Consider the following 13,666-nt stretch of genomic DNA (forward strand, 5'->3'; position numbering starts at 1 on the left):
AAAACAGAAAATGCTGTTCGTATGGCGTGATGAACAAGAGACTACCTTCAATGAACTACGAAAGTGTCCTCAAAGCCATCAAGTTCTGGCATACTTTGACGAGGAAGCGGAAAGCAATATCCGCATGGATTCAAGTTTATTAGGTCTTGTGGAGGTACTCATTCAATGGCAAAACGTACAAAAACAGTGATTACGTACGCCAGTCACACTCTTTTGAAAGCCGAGGTGAACTACTCAGCGACCTATAAAGATTACCTTGCCGTGATATATGCTGTCTGAAAGTTTGCATCATGCTTATTTAGTTGGGCTTTTCGGGATGTAAGCGATGACCATCAGCAATTCTAGCTGGCTAAAGTAAAGGACCCATGTGGATGGCTTGCCAAATCGAGCCTGCAACTAGAGGAGTATGATATCGCGGTTGTGTGTAAGTTCGGTTGCAAGCACACTGATCCACATTGCTTGTCAGCTGCTCCGAACCAACCGGTTTTTTCTATTTCTACTTAGTATGGAGAGGATTTTGCTTTTTTTAGAGCTGTGACGTCAGAGATAACACACCATCAGCAACTCTACCCTTAGCTACTCCTGTTGATCAGGTACCTAAAAGGCAGTCTGTCAATGCTCCACGAGCTTTTTCGTGCAGCTTGCCAGCATTCGTTCCCAGGAAACGACGTTCTGTATAAAAAGAGCTTTGAAAACATTACAGAGACATTTCTACATGTCGTCTCTTCACTTCTGTGACCAGAGATTTCGGAGGCTTGCCACGACGATCTATCATTTGGACAATTCGTATCAAGCGGAACGCTAGCACACATCCATACTATATGTTGCTGGCCGAAGTTTCAAAACTCTGCAAGACACTATGTCAGAACTTGCCGGGACTGCAAAAGGCGTAAAATCCGGTAGTTAAAACTTGCAGGTCTCCTTCAATAAATAGAACCACCAGATGTCTAATTACCACAACTGGGAATGTTATTACTGGGCCCATTTCCAACGTTTACAATGGGGAAATAGTGGATAACATTTGCGACCTACTATCTAGCCGGATATGCCAAGGCAGCAACTTTTGTTTGTAGGTGAGCCGTTGAAGTAGCCAAATTCTTCGTTTCCAACTAATACTGTGGCAGCTGGCGTGGAGTTTCAGGAGTGTTGATCACGGACCGAGTCTCTGTACTCACGGCTGGTCTGAAATAGTTTATCATGAAATTAACGCACACCAGTTTAGAAAAACAACGACATACCATCCTCAAGCGAATGGTCTTACCGAAAAACTGAACAAAAAGCTGGCTGATATGTTGTCGATGTACGTGGACATAAAACAACGTACAGAGAATAAAATATTGTCGTATGCAACAATCGCCTATAATACCGTGATGCAAGAGGCAACATGGATGACGCCAGTTCAACTTGTTTTTTCGATGAATCGTAGTCAGGGCATTATACACAATGTTTCCTGTCTGCGAAACATCCGAGAAGAACTATGACGTCAATAACTCTATTGTTAGCAATAAATACAGCACCTGGAACTAACAAACTTTTTATTTAGGGCGAAACTGTGCCCGTAAACGCAAAACTAAATGGTCCGCCAAAACATCCTTTGCTCGTTGTCTCTAACTTCGTCGGTCTCTTTCTCTTCAACTCGTGTCTAGTGCCGCTCCCACGGCGTAGCATCGTGGCGCGTGCAGGACGGCGTTCCATGGCGCGGCTTTCTTGCTACTTGTGTGGTGGCTTTTAGAACGCAAATTGTTGCACGCGTCTTCTGCGAATGTCAAGCTATGGCATTAATCCCCCTCCTAGCACGCATGGCCCCGATGCATACAGCCAGCTGACAGTTTGTAAACTATAGGACTTGTCCTTGTGTTAGACGACATGAGTCAGTTCACTTGTTCAGTTACTTTCGTAGTACGGTTTTATCTGTACTACAAGTACAACTTCCGGGAGAATCCTGCGTCGTAATAGGCATACTTTACCATTAGGGGTCACTTCGTAATTTGATGGGCCTAGCTGACGAAGAACCCTGTAAGGTCCAAAATAGTGCCGCGTAAGCTTTTCTGACAGGACAAGGGCACGTACAGGGATCCAGACCCACACCTAGTCTCCAGGGGAGTACTGAACGCCCCTTCGTCTTAGATTGTAATGGTGTGCGACGACGTCCTGCTGTTGAATGATGCGCTTCCGTGCTAGTTGTCGCGCCTCTTCTGCCCTTTCTACATATTCGCTAATATCAGGGTCCTCTTCATTCGTGCTGTTGACAGTCGGCATCGCGTCTAATATTGTTTTTGCTGTCCGACCATAAACAAGTTGAAATGGCATGAAGTGGGTTGCCTCTTGTACTGCGGTATTGTATGCAAATGTAGCATATGGTAATATGGCGTTCCAAGGCCAATGCTCGACGTCCGCATAGATCGCAATCACGTCAGTAAGCGTCCTGTTCAGACTTCCAGTTAAACCGTTAGTTTGCGTATGGCCCCGCCGCGGTGGTCCAGTGGCTAAGGTACTCGGCTGCTGACCCGCAGGTCGCGGGTTCAAATCCCGGCTGCGGCGGCTGAATTTCCGATGGAGGCGGAAATGTTGTAGGCCCGTGTATTCAGATTTGGGTGCAAGTTAAAGAACCCCAGGTGGTTTAAATTTCCGGAGCCCTCCACTACGGCGTCGCTCATAGTCATATGGTGGTTTCGGGACGTTAAACCCCACAATTCCTAATCTTAGTTTGCGGATGGTACGCTGTAGTTCTTCTGTAATTCTTGTGCGTTAGTTCCATGACAGACTGTACTAGCCTGGCAGTGAACGCAGTTTCTTTGTAAGTATAAGGAATTTAGGTGCACCATGTCGCAGCACTATCTGGGTCACAAAAAATGCGCCAATTCATTGGCCATTTCTTTTGTGAGAGATGACTTCTCGTATACCGGGTCATGTAGTCGGTTGCTACAACTATCCAGTGCTTCCCGAACTACGACATAGCAATGATCCTAGCAAAACCATTCCCACCTGTTCAAATGGGACTTTTGCTGGCTCTATTGGTTTCAAAAGACCTGCTGGCTTTATGGGTGGTACTTTGCGTCTTTCGCATTTTCGGCATGATCTGACATAGTGCTGTACTGAATTCATCAATTGTGGCTAGTAATATCATCGACGGATTCTCGCCAAAGTCCTACTAATGCCTAAGGGACCTGTTGATAAGTAATCATGACACGCTTCTAAAATCTCCGCTCACAGTGACGATGGTATCAGAAGCAGGAACGTTTCAACAGTGTGTTCGAAGTTTCTCTTGTACAGAACGTTGTTGCGGAGTACGTAGGAGTGTAGTCCACGTACGAAAACTCGCGGTACTTTGACTTGCTGCCCCTCCAAGTGGTAAATGGACAGAAGTAATTCTGGGTTCATTTGCTGATCATGAGCCATCTCTGAGACATTCACATCTCCAAGAAATCAAAATCTTTATGCTCAGGAGACGAGGTCTGTACTGGTAATCGTGGCAAGCAATCCGCGTCATTGTGCTGGTGGCCAGACTTGTAGACTATGGTGATGTCATATTCCCGTAGACGCAGGCTCCATCTAGCAAGTCTTCCGGAAGCATCCTTGAGGTTTGCAAGCCAACACAACGAATAATAGTCGCTGATGGCTCGGAAAGGTCTACCCTGTAAATATGGACGAAACTTACTGATGTCCCATATAACTGCGATACATTCCTTTCCGGTCGCTGAATAATTATACTAAGCTTTCGACAGAGTGTGGCTTGCGTAAGTTTAACTTTTTCTTCGCTGTTCTGTCCCTGAACAAGAATAGCACCGAGGCCAACGTTGCTGGCGTCCGTATGAATGTCTGTGTTGGCTTCTTCATCAAAATGGGCAAGTATGGGAGGTGACTGTGATTGCCGTCGTAACTCAGAAAAGGCGTCTGCTTGCTCTTTCTGCCAGATGAATGTTACGCCTTCCTTCGTAAGCCGTGTCAGTGAACTCGTAAAGTCCGTCGGGTGTAACGAACGCCGTCTTCTCATGATATCATTCGTCGACTTCTATTTGCCAGTACCCGCTCTTAAGGTCCAACGATGAAAAAAGTGAGCATTGAGCAGTTTATCTAACGTATCGTCGACTCGTGGGAGTGGGTACACGTACCGCTTCGTGACGAGGTTGAGTTTTCTGTAGTAAACACAGAACCGCATGGTGTTGTCCTTTTTCTTCACAAGTGCTTCCGGTGATGCCCATGGGCTTTTGGAGGGCTGTATCACGTCGTCTTCGAGCATCTCCTGTACTTGCTTCTTGATTGCCTCGCTTTCGTTTGGAGCTACTCAGTATGTATGCTGACGTACTGGTCTAACATGTCCTTCGATTAATATGCAGTGTTTTGCTACGGGAGCACGTCGGACATTCGATGAAGAGGAAAAACACTTTGTGAATTTTTGATCAACTCCACAATAGGGCCTCCTACAGGGGCGAAAGCTCCTGGTCAATATCTAAATTCTGAAGGACAACGTTCACTGTTGAGAAAGTTCTTGGTTCTTTTTCTATAGTTCAAGCATCTGAGACTGGTAGGTTGTCATGAAGTGATGCTATGGCTGCTCGCTTCGCCACATGCTGTACCTCGTAGGTAAAGTTAGTAAACAGCACATCAGTATATCCGTTCCACAGGTTCACTAGGCATCTCGCCACGCGTATCCCCTTTGTGAGTAGCAATTCGATATGTCTATCAGCTAGTCCGGCATATTCACGAAAAACGTCGCTTTTCACGGCAACTGCCACACTGATATGTGGCGGCACTCTCACACTCTCATCCACAATACGAACAGACAAAACGATTGGTTGCTCCGCATGACACGTGGAAACAGCGTTCTCTGTAGAGAAAGAAACTTACGATTTCGACAAGTCGATGATGGCACTGTTTGCTTGCAGGAAGTTCATGCCCAGAATTGCCTCACGGAAACATTGGGGGAGAACAACAAATTTGCTGACATACACATGACCTCTTATTCTCATTCTCGCTGCGCACATTTCTACGGGGAGACTGAATGCCCTCTGATGGTGCCTATCTGCGGTCCGGTTCAATGAGTGAGTACTTTCTTTAGCTTCTTTGCGAGCATGCTACTTATTACGGAGTAGTCTGCCCCAGTGTCGATTAACGCTATGGTCTCGACGTCATCGATTCTGACTTGTAGCTCGTATGTCATTTCTTCATAACTGCACTTGTCCGTTCTATCCGTTATTGTGTCAGTGTCGTCGTCTGATCTTGTTAACAATGGAGGGTTTTCAATTTTCGGAAAATCAGTGACCCTGCCTCCACAGGTCGCTGGTTCTAGTTTTCCGGTCGCGGGCTTGGTGAATGACGCCTTGGAAAGTAGATAATGGGCGCGGGCTCGGCGATCTATTGCGCATCGGGGAAATCGACTGCGATTTATGTCGCTGAGTGTTCGAAGAGGTATAGCGCGAAAATAAAAATTCTTCGATTTCGTAAGGGCGCTCACCGTTACGAGGGCAGGGTGCATTCACTGGGAAGAAACCACGTAGCCTGACTCGACGGTAGTGGTTATGGCCGATAAGGATGACCTGGCTCCCCACAGTGGTAGCAGAGGGGCCGCCGGTCTGCAGTGCACCGTAGATCAATTTTACAGAGCCTCGCTTCTGGCATCCGCTGTAGCGTATTGCAAGCAAACGTCGGCGGCATAACGGGAGCTTGCTCAAACAAAATTTGGGCGTCTGATGTCTTGCCGTACGACTTGCACGTACGACAGCTGTTGCTGAAATTCTGGTTGCACGCGGTGGGGCACCAGAGGCTGTGTTTGAAAAATTGCTTGCCGCACTTCTTGACGTACAATATCCGCAATTCAGGGCATCGCTGGAGGACTTTGGGTGAGTTGCAGTTTCTGGAGTTCCTCCTTAACGATAGCCCTCACCATTTTCCGGAGGGCGTCAACGTTGGTTGGGAGGGTTGTTGACTCCGCCCTAACTGAAGAGACGCCGATGTCTCTGTTGTACAGTCGCGCACGTTGCTGTACAGTACTTTCCATGGTTGTTGCATCAGAACGGAACTCCGCCACAGTTCGGGGCAGGGTACGCACCAGGCCTGCAAAAATCTCTTCTTTTACTCGGCGCATTAGGTGCCGCAACCTTTTCTCCTCGGCCATGTTTTGGTCGGCTCGGCGGAAAAGCCACTACATGTCTTTTTTGTACATGGCCACGCTCTCAATATTCTGGTATTTCCTCGCCTGAAGAGCAGCCTCTGCCTTTTCTTTGCGGTCCGTGTTCGGATAGGTTGTGGTTAGCTCTCGTTGGAAGACGTCCCACGACAGCAAAGACGCTTCGTGGTTCTCAAACCACGTACGTGCCGAGTCTTGCAGGGCGACGTGAACGTAATGAAGTTTCCGGGCTCCGTCCCAACCATTCACACGTGCAACGCGCCCGACGCCTTTGAGCCAGACCTCGGCATCTTTAACGGTGTCACTGTGGAAGACCTCTAGTGTACGTGGTGAATCCACGATGAGGTGAGATGGAGATGGCATTGACTGGGTAGCCACCGCAGTGACGCTTGTGCTTGAGGTCTTAAAAGATCTTGCTAGATCAATGCGGGGCCCAAACTTGGGCTGTTCACCACGTAGTTGGCGACTCGTACGTTGGTGGCCAGGTGTTTACTCTGCTGGCTTCAATCTTCTGGGATCTGGGCTTATCTCCCTTGCCTGTAGTGGGCTTGAAATCATACCCAGCACCTTGACCAGAATGTTACCAATAAATATAGCACCTGGTACTATAAAAAATATTTAGGGCGAATCTTTGCCCGTAAACTCAAAACTAAATGGTCAGCCAAAGTGTCCCTTGCTCGCTATTTCCAATGTCGTCGGTCTCTTCCTCTTCACCTCAAGTATCGTGCCGATCCCGCGGCGTAGCATCTTGGTGCCTACAGGACAGCGCTCCATATCACGGCTTTTTTCTACTTGTGTGGTGGCTTTTAGGACGCAAATTGTTGTACGCATCTCCTGCGAGTGTTGAACTGTGGCAGTATATAATGAGCATAAGAAGCAAGAAAGTTGGCACAATATCTCATTCTCAAGCAGCTTAAAGCGAGAGGCGTCAATAGAATCTGCGACGAAGGAACGTTCAGTACGCACCAGGAGACAGAGTATGCGTGTGGATTTCATTACGGATACGTGGCCTATCGGATAAACTGCTTAGCCGCTATTTTCATCCGTATGAAGTGCTCCACCACATTGGCTCGCTCAACTACGAATTCATTCCGGAGGAACAGGTTATTTTATTACGGCCATGGCATTGCACGTAAGCTGTGCATGTCGGAAGAGTGAAACCGTATTACTTCAGGCAATGAACCCTGGAGGACACAACGCTGCTCGACAGAAACTGTATCCATGAAGAGGTGTTATAAATTACCGTCAAGCAACGAGTTCGCTAGCCGAGACCACATGCTCTGGTGTTGCCTCTCGTTGTGGCGCATGGACCAGTTCAATAAAAAGAAGTGGTTATCTGTTGTCAAAGGCCCCGATGTTGGTGATCTACTGTGGGCTGTCCCAAGGGCCCATGATGCGATGGTTGGACTTGGCCTGACTGTCCCAACGTAACGTAGAAGCAGCCCGCAGCGCGTTGAGTCGTGCACCTCCCGACCTAATTTTGTATCCATCCATTCGTCGGGAAGAAGCACTCTGAAAAAAGAAAGGGGGAGGGGGGCTATGACAGAATATGACTTCAATTTCCGTGCGTGCAGGATTATCCCTATGCCCTTCGAATGGTTTCCGGCACACGTGCCTGCGGGACCCACCTCTGCGATCAGTGCTGGACACAAAAAGAACGGAGGAGAGGAAAGAATGAGTTCTCGGTTCTGCCAGGTGATTTCGTTCTAGCTGTTTTTAGGGGCGCAGCTCCTTAAACCGTGGGTAGCGCGTCGGCGATGCATGTAGTACATCGTAGGAGTAGTAGTAGTAGGTAGCCACCTCTCGTTTAGTCCTTAGAATGTGCGATGACTAACGGTACTTTCATATAAACAATTTTTAATTAAAAGACGCAATATGGTGGTACGTTGAGTGTTCACTAGATGGACGGACGGACGCATAGACGGACAGTCAGACAAGCAGAGCGACGAATGAATGGGCAAGCGGATAGATGCATGGTCAGACGGATGCACGAAAGAACGAAGAAACGGACGCACAGACTGACGCACGGACAGACTCGCGGATGTATGCTGGATGGACGCACAGACAGACAAATGGAGGGACGAAAGCACGGACGATCACATGGACGGACGCACAGTTGGACGAACGGAAGCGGGAGCTGACTGACGGACGCTACGCCCAGCTCATCATTATTCACTCTATGGATATGCTGTGATTTCTTTATGTGTGGAGCTTTTTATAGTCGCACCTACTCGCTAATGCGCTCTCTGCGGTGCCATCGGCGACCCCACCGCGCATGCTCGTGCCGCACGTCTCGTGCCGCCTACTTACGTCTCGGGCAAACTATCGCTCTCCCTCTTTCATCGCGTGAGGCCGGCGCAGCCAGCGTTTGCTAGTAAAAAAATTTCGGCACCCATATCTGCATAATTTATTTGTATGCTTACTACGACTGCACTGTTTTTCCTTTACTCAATGCCGGTGTTTACAAAGTATGTCATGCAACATTTCCAAGCTCAAGTGTTGCTGTTTCAATTGCTGTATAATTTGAATGTATTGATGTTTGTCATTCTTAGAATGTCCGATCCCTGTGACAGCCGAAAGGCTAACAGTATTTGGAAAATAAATAATAGATAATTAAATAAATACATTATGAATTATCTGCAAATGTCGTCGAAAGACATGAGTATGGAGAGGTTGAACAAAACGTCTATTTCAAATTTTGCACAAGAAAATAGGTGAATTGTATTCTAGAGGCGCTGCGTTAGAGTGTCTCAAGCGTACAACGAAGGCGAACGAAGCCACCAAGTCATGTCATGGATGGATGGACTGATATGGCTGTACCATTTAGATCAAGTGGTGGCTCACGCCAGCAAGTCGAAGTACTTAGCCAACCAAAAACTAGATTTATGTCTGTAAGAATTGTGACGTAAGATGCACATGTTTCACATCACACGTGAGACATGAGCGCTATCTGGCAGTTATCTTGGAAAGCGAATGGTGTGGATCTGAGACAGGCATGCGAGCCGTCTCAGAGATGATAAGGTGTAGAACGCAAGGCGACGGGTACGTGCCACTGTGTCGTCTTAGCAAAGCGTTAGAAACACTTTTCTTTTCAGCAAGCGTTGCATGGTCAGCGCCGCGTGATGAACGCTATGGTGCTTAGAATAACTCATGTATGTATTTTCTAGTAAAAGACGCACGTACAAAATGTGTACGTGTTGTTATGGTGCCTCAGATGTGTACGATAATTGCTTTTTAATTGGCAATAGCACGGGTAAGAACGCTGAACCTCAAGCAACATTGGTGGCAGCTGCGGATGGAGTCGGCCATTTGGGATATCAGCTAGTGCCGTTTGAAGCGCCCGGCACTAATAAGGATGGACAACCAGACAAATGTAGAGACAGACAAACAGACACACAAAAATTTTCGCGTGTCGAAGATCCCCAAGAGAGAATTTCGTCTTTAAAATGCTAACATATTTATGGAGTGGCTGATGATGGGTAGGTTGATGCGTTTGTCCATCCGCCCGTGCTTCTTTCTGTGCGTTAGTAAGTGCAAAAGTCCGTCCGCGCGTCTGTTCGTATTTCAATGCGTCCTTTGGTTCGTGCGTGCGTTCATGCGACCATTCTTCTGTCCATCCATCTGTCTGCCTGTCTGTCAGCCTGTATGTTTGTCCGCGTCTTTGTCTGCCTGTATGTATGTAGGTATGTATGTATGTATGTAAGTACGTACGTACGTACGTACGTATGTATGTATGTATGTATGTATGTATGTATGTATGTATGTATGTATGTATGTATATATGTATGTATGTATGTATGTATGTATGTATGTATGTATGTATGTATGTATGTATGTATGTATGTATGTATGTATGTATGTTTGTTTGTCTGGCTTTTTGTCAGGCTGTCTGTCTGTTTGTCTGTTGATGCGTCTAGCGATGAGCACGAGCCGCCACGGCCCTCCATACCCACAGCTCAACTTCTTCCATGTCCTACCAAGTATCGGATGAGTACAGTGACTATCCAGGAGACTGAGAGAGGCACTTGTTCTCCACACACCCAGACACAGCCTGCACAGCAGCCAATCAGGGAGTAGCTGTACAGCGCCATTTAGACTATTCTCACTCACCTGCGGTTAATGTACTTTTATATAAAACAGCGCAATCTACTATACTATTCTGGTGATACTGCCGATTATGCCTGACGTGGAACAAGGTTAAAGTAGGAGAACTTTCGCTCCTAATACCATCACCACTCGACTGCTCGCCCTGCACAACCTTTCAGTGGCCACCGCGTATATGTAGCCATCGGTTCACACAACAGCGTCTCACCATTCGTTGGCGGCAACGCTTCTTCTTCATTCAAATAATGAAAACTATAACGAAAAATAGCAATTAGGCATTCCCAAAGCATACCCGGCTACACAACATTCACGTGATACCACCCCCCCCCCTCCTCAGCGACGCATTCGCTCAAGTTCCTCCCGTAAGGAAATGCGAGTGGCTTTTTTTTATTCTCGGGTACAAGTTTTCCCTACTTACATAGGTTCAATAGAACTGTTCTTTCAACTGTGTGTTAAAATATTGTGCCCCCCTTGGGCTACCTGTTAACTTTGAGCGCACTCGGGGGTACAAAAGGAGAGAGAAAGTGCCTAAAGCTTGCGGCAAATCACTTTCACTCCGTTCTCAATAGACACATTCTAACAAAATTTTCATGGCAGTAGATTCGTAAGGGAAGAAGCTTTTTTAACGAAGACATCTGGCGATTATGTGTAAATGTGTTGCAGGACCACAATAAGGACGTCGCACAAATAAATGCGGCAAATACCTCAAACCAGCGCCGGCCAGACATACTTCAAAAAGTTATTCCAGATAAAGATATAGAATACAAAATACAGACACATGGGTTACAAACATAAAAACAGACACTGAGATACTTTTACTTGCGGTTTAATTGGTTATTTCGGAGATACTATTTGACGAAATTTCCCCCACCTTCCTGAAGAGAATCGTGAGGGAACGCGAATGCATTGCGTAGTGTTCAAAACGGCGTTTCGCGCGTGAGAAGCTGGGGACTCGCTCGCTGGATTACGTGCCGACCAGTTGTGCCCTCGCGACCTCCGACAACAGTGCAGTTTTGGCCGACTGCGCTGGCCAAGCCATCTCCTGCCGCCGATCTCCGACTATACAGCACCGCTGGCCGACTGGACTCGCCCTACGCCAACACCTAACGCCGACAATAGCTCTCGTCGAGTTGTGCTCGTCCTCGGACTCCTGCGACCGTTTCCATCTTTCCTATCCCCTCTTTACTTCAGTCGCTCACTGTCCTTGCGCCTTGCTCTCTCCTTTCCTTTCTCTATATATACGTTTTATCCTGATCCTTGTCCCTCCTTACCACCATTCCTTGTGAGCTACTGTTGAGGTGTCACACCTGAGGCAGATAGTTACGGGGCTCACTTTTCTGTCCTTTTCCCTTTACGAACCAGATAAGATCCCACCCTTTGGAGACTACTGTTTTCTTTCTTTTGTTACTTCGTGCAGCCAATAACGCCGTTCGCCACACGTGCTGCTTTTCTTTAGCGAGAAACTCGGTATGCGTTTCCAGCTTGAGGAGCTAGCGTGCACGGTAAAAAAATTGGCAGATCCCACGTAGAATGAGAATCGATGATATGCGAAGCATGAGTTAGAAAGGTTGATATGTCGCTTTAAAATCAGAACAACGTTACCAGGTGGACGTAAAATAGGCAGCACCTGACTTCCTTGTTATGATTATTATGTTTGGACGTATGATTTGTCTTCGTCGTCTATTCAAGTCACGTGATACCACATACTAAATTTAGTATACCGAATTCGGTATATGTGAAGCAGACAAAACAGCCTCATGTGCACTATGAGAATGGCATATTGTCATGTTGTTACAAGACACGCATTTCAGGATTATCATTTCTGCACCACTCACACACTTTCGCTATCTATTCTTGTCCTGTAATACCAAGTTTGGTATATGTGAAGCTAGCGAAACGGCTGCGAAGCAATCATGAGTGTGGCATGTAGTTATGTTAATACATGACGCGCATGCCATGACTATCATGTTTGGACATGCCATTGATTAGTGCTCTTCATTCATGTCACATTACCCGAATTCGACATATGTGAAGCTAGCAAAACGGCCACGAGAGAATCATGAGCGTCGCAAGTAGTTATGAATTACTTGACACGCATCTCGTTTTTATCATGCTTGCACAAGTCACATGCCTTCATCATCCATTCACGTGATGTAATACCAAATTTGGTATATGTGAAGCTAGCGAAACCACCACGAGCGCATCGTGAGTGTGACATGCAGTCATGCTGTTGCATGACGCGCATACCATGAAAATCATGTTCATCCGTGTCATTTATCTTTGCTGTTTATTCACGTCACGAGACACCTAACTTGGTATATCTGAAGCTAGCGAAACCGCTGTGAGTGCATCATGAGTGCGGCATGTAGTCATAGTCTTACATGACACACATATCATGATTATCATGTTTGCAGCAGACATATATATTCGTCATCCATTTACGTTGCGTATTGCCAGATTCGGTAATGTGAAGCTAGCGAAACGACCGCGAGCGCATCTTGAGCGTGGCGTGTTGTCATAAGTCATGAGTTACATGACGTGCATGTCAAAATTGCACGTTAGGGCTTGTCACTTGTATCCCGGCTGCGGCGGCTGCATTTCCGATGGAGGCGGAAATGTCGAGGCCCGTGTGCTCAGATTTGGGTGCACGTTAAAGAACCCCAGGTGGTCAAAATTTCCGGAGTCCTCCACTACGGCGTCTCTCATAATCATATGGTGGTTTTGGGACGTTAAACCCCACAAATCAATCAATCAGCTTGTCACTTGTGTTCTCTGTGCAGTCATGTCATACCAGTCCAGTTTTGGAACATGTCATGTGAACTGAACCATCGCGAGAGCAGCAAGACCATTAAATATAAATCATGACATTCGTGACATACATATCAAGCATATCATGAATTTCTTGTCACTAGTAATTTACGGTCAATATATATATATATATATATATATATATGTCTATATATATATATATATATATATATATATATATATATATATATATATATATATATATATATATATATATGTCTATATATATATATATATATATATATATATATATATATATATATATATATATATATATATATATATATATATATATATATATATATATAGTCAAGTAGATTCTCCGTTAGCGGTCACAACGTGGTTTATTACGACGATTCGGCCTAGAGTCTGGCCTTCATCAGGATTGAAGGTACAGAGGCCCCTACTGCACGCGTAATCCAGAAGTTGGCAAGGAATTCGCATTGCGCCCGCTTACCAGCCTCTGCCGCAATACGCGGCACCCCTCTTTCTACGAAGAAGTGTCGACAGGGCGCTGAGTAGTTAAAGACTTAAACTTCTTAAAAAAGCTCTATTTGCCCCACACCGAGCCGCCACAGCCAAGAGGCGCCGTCTAGTCGGGAAGAGTTTGTTAGTGAAAGGAAGCAT

At 46.3% G+C, this 13,666-nt stretch overlaps 1 protein-coding gene across 3 annotated transcripts in view; it reads left to right on the forward strand.

Moving 5' to 3' along the window:
• Nucleotides 1-13,666, forward strand: part of LOC119178501 (uncharacterized) — a 123,249-nt gene that overhangs the window by 70,617 nt on the left and 38,966 nt on the right. The window contains exon 1 of one of the 3 annotated variants that reach the window (XM_075866949.1): nt 4,914-5,042. The exons of the other annotated variants lie outside the window; for them this stretch is intronic. The gene's annotated coding sequence lies outside the window, so the exon portion shown is untranslated. Of the gene's footprint in view, nt 1-4,913; nt 5,043-13,666 lie in introns of those variants that run through there. 3 annotated transcript variants of the gene reach the window in all.

This window comes from Rhipicephalus microplus, chromosome 1, assembly GCF_043290135.1.
Source record: "Rhipicephalus microplus isolate Deutch F79 chromosome 1, USDA_Rmic, whole genome shotgun sequence".
Classification (NCBI taxonomy): Eukaryota; Metazoa; Arthropoda; class Arachnida; order Ixodida; family Ixodidae; genus Rhipicephalus; species Rhipicephalus microplus.